The following is a 14,512-nucleotide window of genomic DNA, read 5'->3' on the forward strand; positions in this document are numbered from 1 at the left end:
TCAAAAAGCATCCATGACAGGTAGGCGAAGGAAAATGCTCTGCGAATGTGACTCCCTTCACAGCCACTTTAACATTTCTTCTCTCAGACTTTGAGAGCCCAGCAACATTTCACACATCATCTATGAGGGGCGGCACGGTAGCGCAGTGGTCTCAAATTCAATCCCGGACCCGGGTCACTGCCCGTGTGGGGATTGCACATTCTCCCCATGTTTGCGTGGGTCTCACCCCAACAACCCAAAAGATATGCAGGGTAGGTGGATTGGCCACGCTAAATTGTCCCTTAATTGGAAAAAAAAAATTGGATGCTCTAAATTTAAAAAAAATACATCATCTATGAGAATGTCCAGCTTGTTTTTAATGAGTGCATTGAAGCCTTTTGGAAGATTGCAATTGTTACATTTTTGGTCCTGATACCTTTCAAAATCAATCAATGCACAAGCAGACACAGGAGGAGGTTAATATTGCAACTGTCCATTAATATTGCAACGGTCAAACTAATGAGAAAACATGCATCCTGCAATCCCACAATGCACAGGTTTGCAAAGTATGATAAGCCAGACAAAACATACAGTACACAACAGCAATTACTCACTAGCCCCCAAGGAATTACTGATGGATAGTCGCTTTTTTTAAATGCTGCCGTCCTTGTAGCGTAGGTACACAAACAGGGCTATTACGAGGGGAGTTCCAGGATTTTGACCCAGTGACAGTGAAGGAATAGCGATATATTTCCAAGTCAGGATGGTGTGTGGGTCAAGAGAAACGTGCGGCGGAATTCTCCGTCGGCGGGATCTTCTGGTCCGCCAGCAACGCACCCACACGCTGGGGGGGTTTCCCAACAGCGTGAGGTGGCCACAGTGGGAAACCCTATTGAATGGCTGCAGGAATGGAGAATCCCGCTGCCGTCGGGAGTCACACCGCATCAGAAAACGCAGCTGGCGGACCGGAGAATCCCGCCCGTGGTTTTCCCAGTCATCTGTTGTCCTTTGTCCTCTAGGTGGCAGAGCTGCATATTTGTAAGAGGCTGTCCAAGAAACCTTGGTGAGTTGCTGCAATGCAACTTGTCGATGAAACCCTCTACTGCCTGGTATTTGTGCTTGCCAATTCTCAGCTCCTGCTTAAATGTTCTCCAGCACCTGATGCATGCGGGCATGGACTCCCTCAGTGTCTGAAGAGCTGCGAACGGTACTGAACACTGTCCAATCATGAGTAAACATCCGAACTTGTGAACTAATGATGAACCAGAAAGTCATTGATGAAGATGGGTGAGCCTAGGCCATTACTCTGATGAACTCCTGCAGCGATGTCCTGGGACTGACCTCCAACAACCGTAACCATCTTCCTTTGTTCTAGGCATGGTTCCGATAATGGAGATTTGGTTTCAATTGAATTCAGTTTTGTTCGGTGTTATAGCCCACACGGGGTGGGGATGATTCACTACCTTGCGGACCTTGTGGAATACAAGCTCCCCCGATAAGGGGTCGGGGGACCCTTTAAAAATGTTCACTTGTATAAAAAGAGTCGGCCAGTAAGAGAAGACCCAGTAGGGAACTACTGGATCTGTACATAATAGTTAAGTGTAAAATAAAGTAGGTTTTGTTTCTCGCCCAACTCGTTGTTGATTCTTTGTTGCCCTTTCAAAACTGGCGACGAGGATAAAGATTGGTTAGCTAGCGACGCTGCTGAGCAACCTCCCCATCTTTTTTTTTTAATAAATGTTTTCCTTTTCTGAGTTACCAAGCCAGGGCTCAGAGTGTGGGTCAGGGGCGAACCCCTAATCCAGCTCCTCGCCTGCTCCAAAAAACTAATTCAAATTGAATCGAATTCATGGTCCCCACAAGAGAGACATACCAGATCTGAACCAAAGGCTCAATCTACAGACACTTGATCTTAGCCAAAAGGCCGAGAAGCGATAACCTCCCCATCTTTATCAGACACATGTAGCTGTTTATTTAGATGACGTGCTGGTCACGGGAGCCTCTGAGCAAAAGCACTTGGATAACTGGGAGGCTGCATTGAAGCAGTTTGCAGAAGCTGGTGTCTGCCTCCGGAGAGCGAAGTGCGCGCATCATGTGAGGGAGGTAGTCTACCTCAGCTATTGGGTGATCTGCGAAGGTGTACACCCCGTCACGGAGAACGTGCAAGCATCCAGCAGGCCCCCATCCCGACGGACACCTCGGAACTTTGGTCTTTCCTCTGTCTCGTTAACTATTACGGGGAGTTCCTTTCAAACCTGGCGACCACGTTGGCTCCTTTACACCTTCTTCTAAAAAGGATCACTTATGGGCCTGGGGCCAGCCACGGGAAGCAACTTTTCGTCGGGTAAAAAAATAGTTGTCGTCTTCCGGGTTACTGACCCATTACGATCCCACCAGACCCTCGCTCAACATGTACGACACTTCCCCCTGTGGTAACTGTACCACCGAATGGAGAACAGAAGGGAATGACCAATCGCCTTCACCTCCTTTTGATTGCAGCGGAAAGGAATTACGTGCAGATCGAGAAGGAAGCTCTGGCAGTGGTGTTTGTCGTGAAACGCTTTCATCAATATGTCTACGGCCGCCATTTTACTCTTGTTACGGATCACAAGCCTTTTCATGGATTCTTCAGAGGATAAAGCGATTTTATCCATTGCTTCCGCACAAAGCCAGAGCTGGGCTATTAGCCACCTACGAATATTCTTTTGAACATAGACCGTGGTCTCAAACTGTGAATGCTGATGCTCGGAGCCAGTTGCCTTTATCGACTGGCCTCTGGTCGACCAACAAGGTGGTCGAGGTGGTCGTGACCCTGAATTTCATGGTCTCTTTCCCTGTCACGGTGAAGCGGACCCGTGAGTAGACCCAGACAGACCCGTTCCTATCCAAAGTTTGCCACGTGGTTTTATACGGTGGGCAGCATCGTCAGCTCCCAGACGAGTTGAAGACATTTTCCCCAAGCTCTCTGAGTTCAGTGTGGAGGATCGTATCTTACAGTCGGGTACAAACTACTACTACACGCGTAGTCCTCCCAGACAAAGGACAGGAGTTCATGTTGAAAGACTGTCACAACGGTCGTCCAGACGTGTCCAAGAAAAGAAATGCTGGCACGCAGTTACATGTGGTTGCCGGGCATCGACGCGGACATCGAGAAGATGGCCCAACAATGCTCTGTTTGCCAAGAGCATCAGAAGCTCCCATGGGCATGGTTGCATGCCAACTTTGCTGGTCCGTTTCAGGGATCCATGTTCCTCTTAGTGATTGACACATATTCAAAGCGGCTTGAGGTCCACAAGATGGCGGAAAGCGGGCAACCATCGAGAAGTTACGTTTGTTATTTTGTAAGCACGGTCTCCCTTAAGTACATGTCACTGATAATGGCACTCCTTTCAAAGTGAAGAGTTCTCCTAGTTTCTGAAGGTGAATGGGGTGCGTCATATTTGTACCGCCCCATACCACCCAGCTTTTAATGGTTTAGCGGAGCGAGTAGTGCAAACATTTCACCGGGGCCTAAAGAAACAATTTTCGGGATTGATAGACACCCTAGCTCATTTCTTGTTTAGCTACAGGACCTGCATGCAGTAACTGGGCTAGCCCCACGGAATTACTGATGGGCCAGAGATTTCGTACCCGCCTTCACATGATTTTTCCTGAGATAGGTGCGAAAGTTCGCCACAAGGGTGCTGTCCTGGTCGACGTCAACCTTCCAGGCGCTTTGTACCAGGTGACTTAGTGTTTGTTCGAAACTTTGCCGACGGCACCCAGTAGTCCGGTGTTATCCGGCACCAGACAGGACCCGTCTCTTACCAGGTGCAAGCCCAGGGTCATATTATGAGAAAGCCCCTGGACCATATTAGGTCCAGGCTACCGCTACTTTAGAAAGTTCTTCGTCCTTGGAAACTTCTTCTAAAGCTGTATCTACTGCCTGATCAAGCCACAGCAGAACCTTGTTTTCCAAAACCTTTACTCGAACTGCATCTGCTTCCTGCTCGGGCCTCCACAGGGCCCCAAGGGGGTCAGGACGTGAAGATGACTAAGGTCGTCAACTCAGACTCAGAGATGTAAATGCAGGAGGTCTCCGATGGGGAACCCTCAGACCCACAGCCTCAGGCAGCCACCGTGACGTTCCTGTCGGCAGCGACGATCGCCTTCGAGATACACGCTGCCTGATCTAGCACCTCGAGTGCACCATGCCCAGCCGAATGCCAAAAGGGTCCGGCGCCCTCCTTCACCCCCGTCTTCGAAGGATTCTTCGGACCTTGGGGGAGGAGGGAGGGATGTTATAAAGCGCACGGGGTTTACAGGATGGGGATGATTCACTACCCCGTGGATCTTGCAGAATGCGAGCTCCACCGATATGGGAAGGGAGGACCCTTAACAATGTTCACTTGTGTAAATAGAGTTGGCCAGCAAGGCACTGACTAGAGAGGAGAGCCAGCAGGGAACTACTGGAGCTGTACATAATAGTTAAGTGTAAAATAAAGTAAGTTTTGTTTCTCGACCAACTGGGTGTGGACTCTTCATTGTCCTTACAAAGCTGGGGCACAATTATGCTTGGGCACATTGGTAAAATTCTGCTTTGAGGCCAAGGGCAATCACACTCTGGAATTCAGCTCTTTTATCCATGTTTAGGCAAAGGTTGTCATGAGTTCTGGAGCCAAGTATCCTTGGTGGAATACAAACTGAGCACTGGTGAGCATGTTATTCCTTAGTAAGTGTCACTTGATTTCACTGTTTCAACTTGTTTTGTTAGAGGCTATTTTATATTTATGCCCCTTTGTTCTGGACTTACCATAAATGGAAACAATGTCTCTAGATCCATCTTCCCAAACCTTATCATCGCTTTAAATACCTCTAAGAGGTCTTCTTAATCTTCCTTTTTCCAGGCAAAAGGTTTGCAGTGTTGTGCTGTGTAATTTGGAGTAACACAAGCTGCCACTTGATGCAGCTTTGAGTAAAAGTTGCTCCAAACTTTGAAGTGAGTTCAATGTGTTTTATTGAACTATTAGCACAGTTCTCAATGAGTTCGACTCTCTGCTAATCTAAATGTAGTAACTCAGTCTAACTGAACCAGCCTTGCTCTAAGCCACGTGCTGGGGTGTGATGCTGAGGATACACCCTGTCTCACTCTGTAGATGTTGGTCTGTGGAAAGAGGCGGGGTGTGAGTGCCTCATCCCTTTTACAGTGAGATACCACCCCTCAGTGTCTGACAGCTCATTGGTCGTGTCCTATTCTATGTGTTCATTAGCTGCATGTTTGCATATCATGACATCGCCCCTTTTTTGTTATGTTTTGTTGGCGTATGTGAATGTATTTACATGTGAATGGATCTGTCTAACGTGACTGACAGGACAACAGAACAGAGCAAACAAATCAAACGTTCACAAGTCCAGTCTCTGAGGCTTGCGTCTGATCCTGGTCGACCACCGGAGAGGTGGCAGAGGGGACGACGGCGCCTTGACAGGCGGGATGGAAGCCTGACTGGTGGCCTCGTGGTGCGAGGTATCAGGAGGTGGCAATTCAACATATGGAAATGGAGGAGAAAGTGGTTGCGGGCATGCAACTTTGCGTAGTGCCCATCGATTCCTTCGCACAATGGAACCATCAGACATACGTACAAAATAAGAGCGGGGCGCAGCCTGTCGAACAACGACAGCCGGGGCAGACTACCCACCATCCGGTATCTTGATCCTGACAGTGTCTGCCGGGGATAGCACAGCCAGATCGGTGGCATGGGCATCATAGCCCTGCTTTTGACGGTATCTGAGCTGCTGCATCTTCTGCAGCACCGGGAGGTGATCCAGGTTGGGCAGGTGTATGGCTGGAAGCGTCGTCCACAGGAGTTGAGCCGGCGACATGCCAGTGGACAATGGAGTCGCCCTGTACACGAGCAGTGCAAGGTATATGTCGGAAGCAGAGTCCGCGGCCTTGCAGATGAGCTATTTCACAATGTGCACCCCTTTCTTGACTTTTCCATTGGACTGCGGAGAGTGCAGACTGGAGGTGACATGCTGGAAATTGTATGACCTGGCAAACGTGGGCCATTCTCGTCCACTCATGACGGTGATTGGGATGCCATACCTTGAGAACGTCTCCTTACAGGCTTTGATGACGGTCTGAGAGGTGAGGTCCGGGAGATTCAGCACCTCAGGGTAATTCGAGAAATAGTCAATGATCAATACGTAGTCGCGACCATTCGCATGTGGTCACTATGTCATGCTGTTGGAGCGTCTCCTTGTTCTGCGCTGGCTGGAACCGCTCACAGGTAGCACAGTTCAGGACCATGTTCGTGATGTCCTGGCTGATGCCGGGCCAGTAGACAGCTTGTCGGGCTCTGCGTCTGCACTTCTCGACGCCCAGGTGTCCCTCATGAATCTGGCGCAGCAGCAAGCTCTGGAGGCTGAGCGGAATGACAATCCTGTCCAGCTTGAGGAGGATACCATAAATCACCGTCAGGCCATGCTTCACATTGTAAAATTGTGGGCACTGCCCTTTCTGCCAGCCATTGGTGAGGTTGTGGATGACGCACTGCAAGAGGGGGTCTTTGGCTGTCTCATCACGGATGAGAACTACCTTCTCATCTGTCGCCGGGAGAGTGTTAGCACACAGCTGCACCTGCGATTCGATGTGCTGGATGGTCTCCAGCAGCTCACTGAGCGAGGTGATGGAGCGGGACAAGATATCAGCGATGATGAGCTCCTCACCAGGTGTGTACACCAAGTTCGGGATGGGGTAGTGTTCCCCCATGATATTCTTATTGAGATCCTTGGGATCAATGCAGATGCGCAGGTCCCCAGAAGGCTTATTTACGCACATCATCGAGCTGACCCAGTCAGTCGGTTCGGTGACCTTGGATATGATGCCTTTTTGCTGAAGATCCTTGAGCTGTGCCTTCAGGTGCTCTCTCAGTGGAGCAGGGACTCATCGTGGTGCATGGACTACTGGCTTGGCATCAGGCTGTAGCAGAATCTTGTATCGATACGGCAGCGTGCACATCCCATTGAACACAGCTGGATATTGGGTGAGGATGTCGTCGATGCAGGCCTGAAGATCCACATGGGAGGATGTCGTGGTGTAAACCCTTTGAATGAGGTTCAGCTGCTTGCAGATGTGTGCACCTAGTAGGGATGCCCTGTCCGGCTTAACAATTTCAAAGCGTAACCGTGCTTGTGTGTGTCGGTTGGATACGTGCAGATGGCAGGATCCCATTGCTGTGATGGCATTCCCGTTGTAATCCAGGAGCTTGCAGGCAGCTGGAAAGACCGTGGGGGGCTTCGTATTGCATGTGAAGTCTGCCTGTGAGCAGAGGTTGGCAGAGGCACCTGTGTCCAGCTTAACTGGATGGGGCAGTGGTTGACCTTCATCACTGCTCGTCATTCGTCCTCGGAATCCACAGCTAGGATTGATTGGACTTGCGATGGGTTTGGTGTGGCATATTCACAATAATGCCCACACGGTAGCCGTTGTCCAGGCATTCATCATCTAGATCCGTTGCACTGCCGGGATCAGAATCCTGTAGGCGTTATTGCACACTTCGGATGTGCCGTCGCGGAATTGGGAGCGCTGGCTCCTGACTGCTGGTGCAAATCTGCACAGGGCTGCATAGTGGTCTGGCTTCCCTGGCAGTGTTTCTTTAAATGGGCGGTGCCACAGTTCGAACACGTCATGACGCCGGCGTCCTGACACTCCGTGCGTCGTTGCACATGCGCAGTGCGGTTCTCAGACGTCTGCACCTGCGCAGTGCGGGTTTCGGCCGCTTTGTTATCCCGTTCGCATCGCGCATGCGTCGGGCCACGGGAAGAGCGCTCGAAATGGCCGCTTTCGTCAATGTTGAGGCGCTGTATCAGGGAGATGGCCTGCACACACTCCGCCTCGTGGGAGGCTAGTCTATCATTTTCTGCCGTTTTGTACTGGGAATAGCGATTTCTAGCGTGCTCATGCACTGTGCATGTTTCAATCGTGACTGGCAGGGTCATATGCTTGATCTTCAGTAACTGCTCTCTCTGAGGCTCAGAGTGAACTCCAAAAATGATTTGGTCTCTGATCATGGCGTCAGTGATATCACCGAAGTTGCAGGATTGCGCTCGCAGTCTAAGGTCAGTTAAATATGAGGTGAAGGATTCGTCTTTACCTTGCAATCGCTACTTGAATATGTAGCGCTAGAAGATTTTGTTGGTGTCCACCTCACAGTGGCTGTCAAACTTGTTCAGGATGGCCTGAAACTTTGTCTTGTCCTGGTCTTCGGCGAAGTGAAAGGAGTTGAATATTTCCAAGGCATGATCACCCGCTGTGGTGAGGAGAAGAGTTATCTTCCGTGCATCAGACGCACCATTGAGGTCTGATGCTTCGACATAAAGCTGAAATTTCTGCTTGAATGTCCGCCAGTTGGCACTGAGATTGCCGGAGTCCTGAGCTGGTGAGGAGCCTGAATCTTTTCCATTGTGCCGGTATACATTCGCTGGTCGTCACGGATCTTGCTGAGTTGAACTAACTAGATTGAACAGACTCCTGGTATCATGTTGTGTTATGTAATTTGGAATAACACGAGCTGCCACTTGATGCAGTTTTGAGTAAAAGATGCTCAAGACTTTGAAGTGAGTTCAATGTGTTTTATTGAACTATTAGCACAGTTCTCAATGTGTTTGACTCTCTGCTAATCTAAATATAGTAACTCAGTCTAACTGAACCAGCCTTGCTCTAAGCCACGTGCTGGGGTGTGATGCTGAGGTTACACCCTGTCTCACTCTGTAGATGTTGGCCTGTGGAAAGAGGCGGATACCCCTGAGTGTCCTGCCTGCTCATTGGTCGTGTCCTATACTATATGTTCATTAGCTGCATGTTTGCATATCATGACCTTGCATATCAGGAGCCAGCGCTCCCAATTCCGCGACGGCACATCCGAAGTGTGCAATAACGCCTACAGGATTCGCTGAAAGTTAGGTCCTCACAATTCTGGAAATATTCGAGTCAATCATTTCTTCAGTGCTCCAGCATCCTCTTTGTAATATGGAGACCAGAACTGAGCACAATATTTCAAGGTCTGGAATGATTTGCAAACTTTAACATCATACCTCCAATTTATGAGATTAACTTATTAATGTACTAGTAACAATTGTCTGACTGCCGATCGCTGCGGGACGCCGCTTTGCACTATCCACCAATCTCAGAAACTTCCTTCAAACTGCCAACTTTTATTTATTGCCACGTTTCAGTTCATCCTTCTAGCAGGTCCCTTACTCCACATGCCCTGGGCTTTGCAAGAATTGTTTATGTGGCACCTTGCCAATGGCCTTCTGAAATTCCACGTGCATCGCTTTTTTTTACAGTATGCTTATCTACTTTTTCTTTTTCTGTTAAATTTAGAGTACCCAATTATTTTTTTCCAATTCAGGAGCAATTTTAGCCTGGCCAATCCACCTACCCTGCACGTCTTTGGGTTGGAGGGGTGTGACCCACGCAGACACGGGGAGAATGTGCAAACTCCACACGGACAGTGACCTCGGGCTGGGTCCTCGGCGCCATGAGTCCTAACCACTGCGCCACCGTGTCGCCCCTCCTTTCAGAAATTCATGTTGACTTACTGTTATTACCTTCTCCACCTCTAGATTTGTCCACATCCCACCTCCTGACAGAGGTTCTAATATCTTTCCTCCCACTGACGTTAATCTAACCATGGTCTCCCCTGTTTGATTTTAAGAATCGCATCTGCAGCCTGCTGGCATTAATTATTTTTCTATAGAATCTTTACTTTTGCATACATGAGTCTTTGCTATTTCCACTAAAGCTTCTTTGAGTATTCTCGGGTGCAATCCATCTGCACCACTTACATACCACCTACCGGCCTTCAATTTTTCCTGCTATCTTCCTTGGATAGTCTGCGTTATGTTACAAAAGATCACAGTGAAATTGCATTATGATGATCACCCCTAGATCAATGGCCGAATACCTTGCCTGTTGAGAGGCATAAATCAGGGTATCATCTGACTTATCTTAAATAAATGTGTGCATTATTATATTTTGAACATGGTCATTTTAAACTGATCTAATGAGGGTCATTTTTTTTACCAAAAATGCATTCATTTTAGGATGAGCCATGCATTTAGTCAGTACATCTGGAGTCCCCAAAGAATTCCACCATGGTCCCCTCTTATTCCTTATCTACAGTCTGGCCCTCGGCGATATCATCCAAAAACAAACTGTCAGGTTCCACATGTGCGCTGATAATACCCAACCCTACTTCACCACCTCTCTTGACCACTTATTTCACTGCCTTGATTTTCTCAGGCTGCTGGTCTACTATCCAGTGCTGGATCCAGTCAAACGCTAGAATGACCAGAACCATTGTATTCAGCCCCTACCCCAATTTCTGTTCTCTAAGTTACTAATTCCATCTGCTTTTCAGGTCACTCTCTCAGACTGAATCAGGCTGTTTGAAGCTTCATCAGCCTATTTCATGGTCAGATGAGCTTCCAATTCATATAGGCTCCATTCCCAAGAGGGTTCACTTCCACCTCTGCAATATCACTCAGCTCCAGCTGGAAGCATCATCCAAACCTCTCCAAACAGGCCTCCCACCTTGCATCGATTTGAGTTCATCCAAAACTCGCTGCCTATATCCTACATCCTAACTCCCACTGCCACATTCACCCCTTACTCCTGTGCCTCATCCACACCTTTGTTACATAGGAACAACGGAACAGGAGTAGGCCATTCAGCCCATCAAGCCTTCTCCACCATTCAATACTAGAATGGCTGATCGGACACCTCTATGCCTACTACACCCATTATCCATCCCCATAAACCTTTACGTTATTGTTAATCAGAAATCTATTAACCTTTACCGTAAACATACACAATGACTGACTTTCCAAAGCCCTCCGGGGTAGAGAAATCCAAAGATCCACAACTCTCTGTGAAAAGAAATTTCTCCTCATCTCTGTCCTAAGTGACACCCCCCTTATTTTGAAATTGTGCCCCCAGCTTACAGACTCCTAACCAAGGGAAACACCTTACCTGCATTTACCCTGTCTATTCCTTTAAGTATTTTGAAGGTTTCAATGAGATTACCTCTCATTCTTTGAAAGTCGAGAGAATACAAGCCCGGTTTTCCCAATCTCTCTTCATAAGACATCCCTGGAACAAGTCTGGTGAACCTTTGTTGCACTCCCACAACGGCAATACTTTTTTGATAATAAATTTAGAGTGCCCAATTCATTTCTTTTCCAATTAAGGGGCAATTTAACGTGGCCAATCCATCTACCCTGCACATCTTTGGGATGTGGGGACGAAACCCACACAAACACGGGGAGAATGTGCAAACTCCACATGGACAGTGACCCAGAGCCAGGATCGAACCTGGGACCTCAGCGCAGTGAGGCAGCAGTGCTATCCACTGCACCACCGTGCTGCCCCCTCTCTATGGCAATACTATCCTTTCTGAGATAAGGAACCAAAACTGCACGCAGGACTCTGGGTGTGGTCTAACCAAACATGTATTCCTAATAGCTTGCTGCACCTGCATATTAGTTCTCTGTGACTTATGGGCAAGGACACCCAGGTCCCTTTGTGCACTTTCTAATTTATTTTTATTTAGGAAATACTCTGCACATCTGTTCCTTCTACCGAAGCGGATTACCTCACATTTTTCCACATTATGTTCCATCGGCCATGTCCTTGCCCACCCACTGAGTTTGTCCAAATCCTCCTGTAGCCGCTTTACATCTTCCTCACAACGCACATTCCTGCCTAGCTTTGCACCACCCATCAACTTGGAAATATTACATTTGGTCCCCACATCCAAATCATTAATATATATTGTGAACAGCTGGGGCCCAAGAACTGATCCTTGTGGTAGCCCACTAGCCACAGCCTGCCAATAGGTGAATGACCCATTTATTCCTATTCTGTTTTCTGTCTGGTAGCCAATCCTTAATCCATGCCAGTATATTGCCTTCTATCTTGTGTGTTTCATTTTGCAAATCAGCATCCTGTGGGGACTTTATCAAAAGCCTTCTGAAAATCCAAATATACAACGTCCATTGACTCTCCTTTATCAATTTTGTTAGTAACATCCTCAAAAAACTCCAACCAGTTTGTCAAACATAATTTCCCATTCATAAATCCATGGTGACTATATGTCCAATCAGATCATGATTATCTAGGTGTCCACTTATCACATCCTTTATAATAGATTCTAGCGTTTTCCCTGCTACTGATGTGAGGCTAATAGGTCTGTAGTTCCCGATTTTCTCTCTCCCTAGCTTCTTAAATAGTGAGGTGACATTTGCGAACTCCCAATCTTCATGAACCATTTCTGAATGTATAAAACGTTGGCAGATGATCACCAACGCATCCACTATCTCTATAGCAACCACTCTCAACACTCTGGGATGCATAATATTAGGTCCTGGGATTTATCGGCTTTCAGTCCATTAATTTCTCCAATACAACCTTCTTACTTATACTAATTTCTTTAAACTCCTCTTGCTCCCCCATCACATGGATCTCTATATCTGTACAATTTTTGGCATCTTCCTTAGTGAAAACAGGCACAGCATGATCATTTAGCTTTTCTACAATTTTGCTATTCCCCATTATGAATTCTCCTGACTCTACCTGTAACAGACCCATATTTGTCTTAGCCAAATGCTAGCAAAGCTTATAAAGTCCGTTTTTATAATTCTTGCTAGATTGCATTAAGATTCTATTCTTCCTTTCTTTATCAGTTTCTTGGCCTTCCTTTGCTGTATTCTGAAAACCTCCCAATCTTCAGATATACTACTACATCTGAAAACTTTATAAGCCTTTTCTTTTAATCTTATACAATCCCTTATTTCCTCTGTCAGACATGGTTGACTGGCTATTTTGGAGGGTTGCACCTTGAAGGAATATATAGGTGCTGTAAACTATGTAATAATTCTCTGAAGACTTATCCATCGCTGATGCACAGTCATACCTTTCAATGCATGTTTTCCAATCCACCTCAGCAAATTCGTCCCTCATGCCTTCATAATTTCATTTATCCAACTTTAACACCCTGGCTTCAGATTGAACTTCCTCACTTTCAAACATAATGTAAAATTCTACCTTATTCTGGTCACTCATCCCTAAAGGTTCTTTTACAACTAGATCATTAATTAACCCTAGACTTGATTATTCCAAACTGGACTCCTGACTGGGTCTTTCACATTCTGCTCATTATAAACTTGAGACGATCCAAATCACTGCTGCCTGTGTCTTAACTGGGATCAGGACCTATTCCCCGATTGCCCTGTGCTCACTCATCGATATTGGCCCCCAGTCAGACATCTTAATTTTAAAATTTTCAATGCTTTCAACCCTTCCGCGTTCTCTCCTCGCCCGTCCCTTTTTCGGCAATCTTCACAACCCTCTGAGACTTCTAATTCTGGCCTCCTGCCATTCTCCAATATTAATTGCTCAACTATTGACAGCCGCACCTTCAGTTGCCCGACTTGTTCTGGAATTCCTTCCCGAGACCTCTCTGTCTCTCCAACTCGCTTTCCTCCAGGCCAATCCACATCACCTGTGCATCTTTGGATGTGGGAGGAAACCAGAGCACCCAGAGGAAACCCACGCAGACACACGGAGAACGTGCAAACTCCACATAGACAGTCACCCAAGGCCAGAATTGAACCCGGGTCCCTGGCAGCGTGAGGTGGCAGTGCTAACCAATGTGCCACCGTGCCGCCCATACGATTGTTTGCCTGGCATTAAAACTTTCCGCCTGATTACTCCCATGCAAAGCACCTTTCGAAATTTTTACAGCTTTCACGGCTCCATATAGATATATGTCCACTGTCATTAAAACTCTGGTGCGAGATGTCCTGCTTTAATGACGGTGAAACACCGGCATCAGCAGAAGGCACTGTGACATCATTTGTCTTGGTGAATGTGGCCGCTGGATTAACTTTTGTGCAGCTGGTCCATTGGGGTCTCTGAAAGGGGGGGGGTGCATTGGGTGAGGTGTGAGTTGGGGAGGGGGGGGGGGGGTCAGTCTGGGTGTGTATGAGTGCCTAAATTTCTATTGGGTGGACTCCCCTTGTATCCCCCCAACCTTCCAACAACTAGAAGCAAAAAAAAGTTTTTACTCTCTCTCTCTGGGAAGGGGGCCAAGGGCTGCTTCTCTTGCAGCCCCCAACTTTCCAACAAGTAGAAGCAAAAAAAAAGTTCTCTCTCTGTCTGTGTCTGGGAGGACGGAGTCTGATGCTAAAGGAGGGTGGCAGGGGCTTTGGTAAGAAGGTGTGGTGGTGGGGCAGGGTGGTGGGTGGGGTGGGGGAGAGGTGACAAGGGAGGGAGGGCCAAAGGGGGGAGGGGGTGGGGAGAACAAGGTGTGTGGGGGAGAGTGACAAGGGGCGTGGGGGAGAGTGACAATGGAGGGGGGGGGGGAGAGTGACAATGGAGGGGGGGGGGGGAGAGTGACAAGGGAGGGTGGGGGGAGAGTGACAAGGGAGGGTGGGGGGAGAGTGACAAGGGAGGGAGGGGGGAGAGTGACAAGGGAGGGTGGGGGGGGGG

At 47.9% G+C, this 14,512-nt stretch overlaps 1 non-coding gene across 1 annotated transcript; it reads right to left on the reverse strand.

Moving 5' to 3' along the window:
- Positions 1-1,721: 1,721 nt before the first annotated feature.
- On the reverse strand, positions 1,722-1,915 carry LOC140428919 (U2 spliceosomal RNA). Its single transcript, XR_011948932.1, has one exon. It is a non-coding gene; the product is annotated as a U2 spliceosomal RNA (small nuclear RNA).
- Between the last annotated feature and the right edge of the window lie 12,597 nt (positions 1,916-14,512).

The sequence above is a fragment of the Scyliorhinus torazame genome, chromosome 8, assembly GCF_047496885.1.
Source record: "Scyliorhinus torazame isolate Kashiwa2021f chromosome 8, sScyTor2.1, whole genome shotgun sequence".
NCBI classification, from domain to species: domain Eukaryota; kingdom Metazoa; phylum Chordata; class Chondrichthyes; order Carcharhiniformes; family Scyliorhinidae; genus Scyliorhinus; species Scyliorhinus torazame.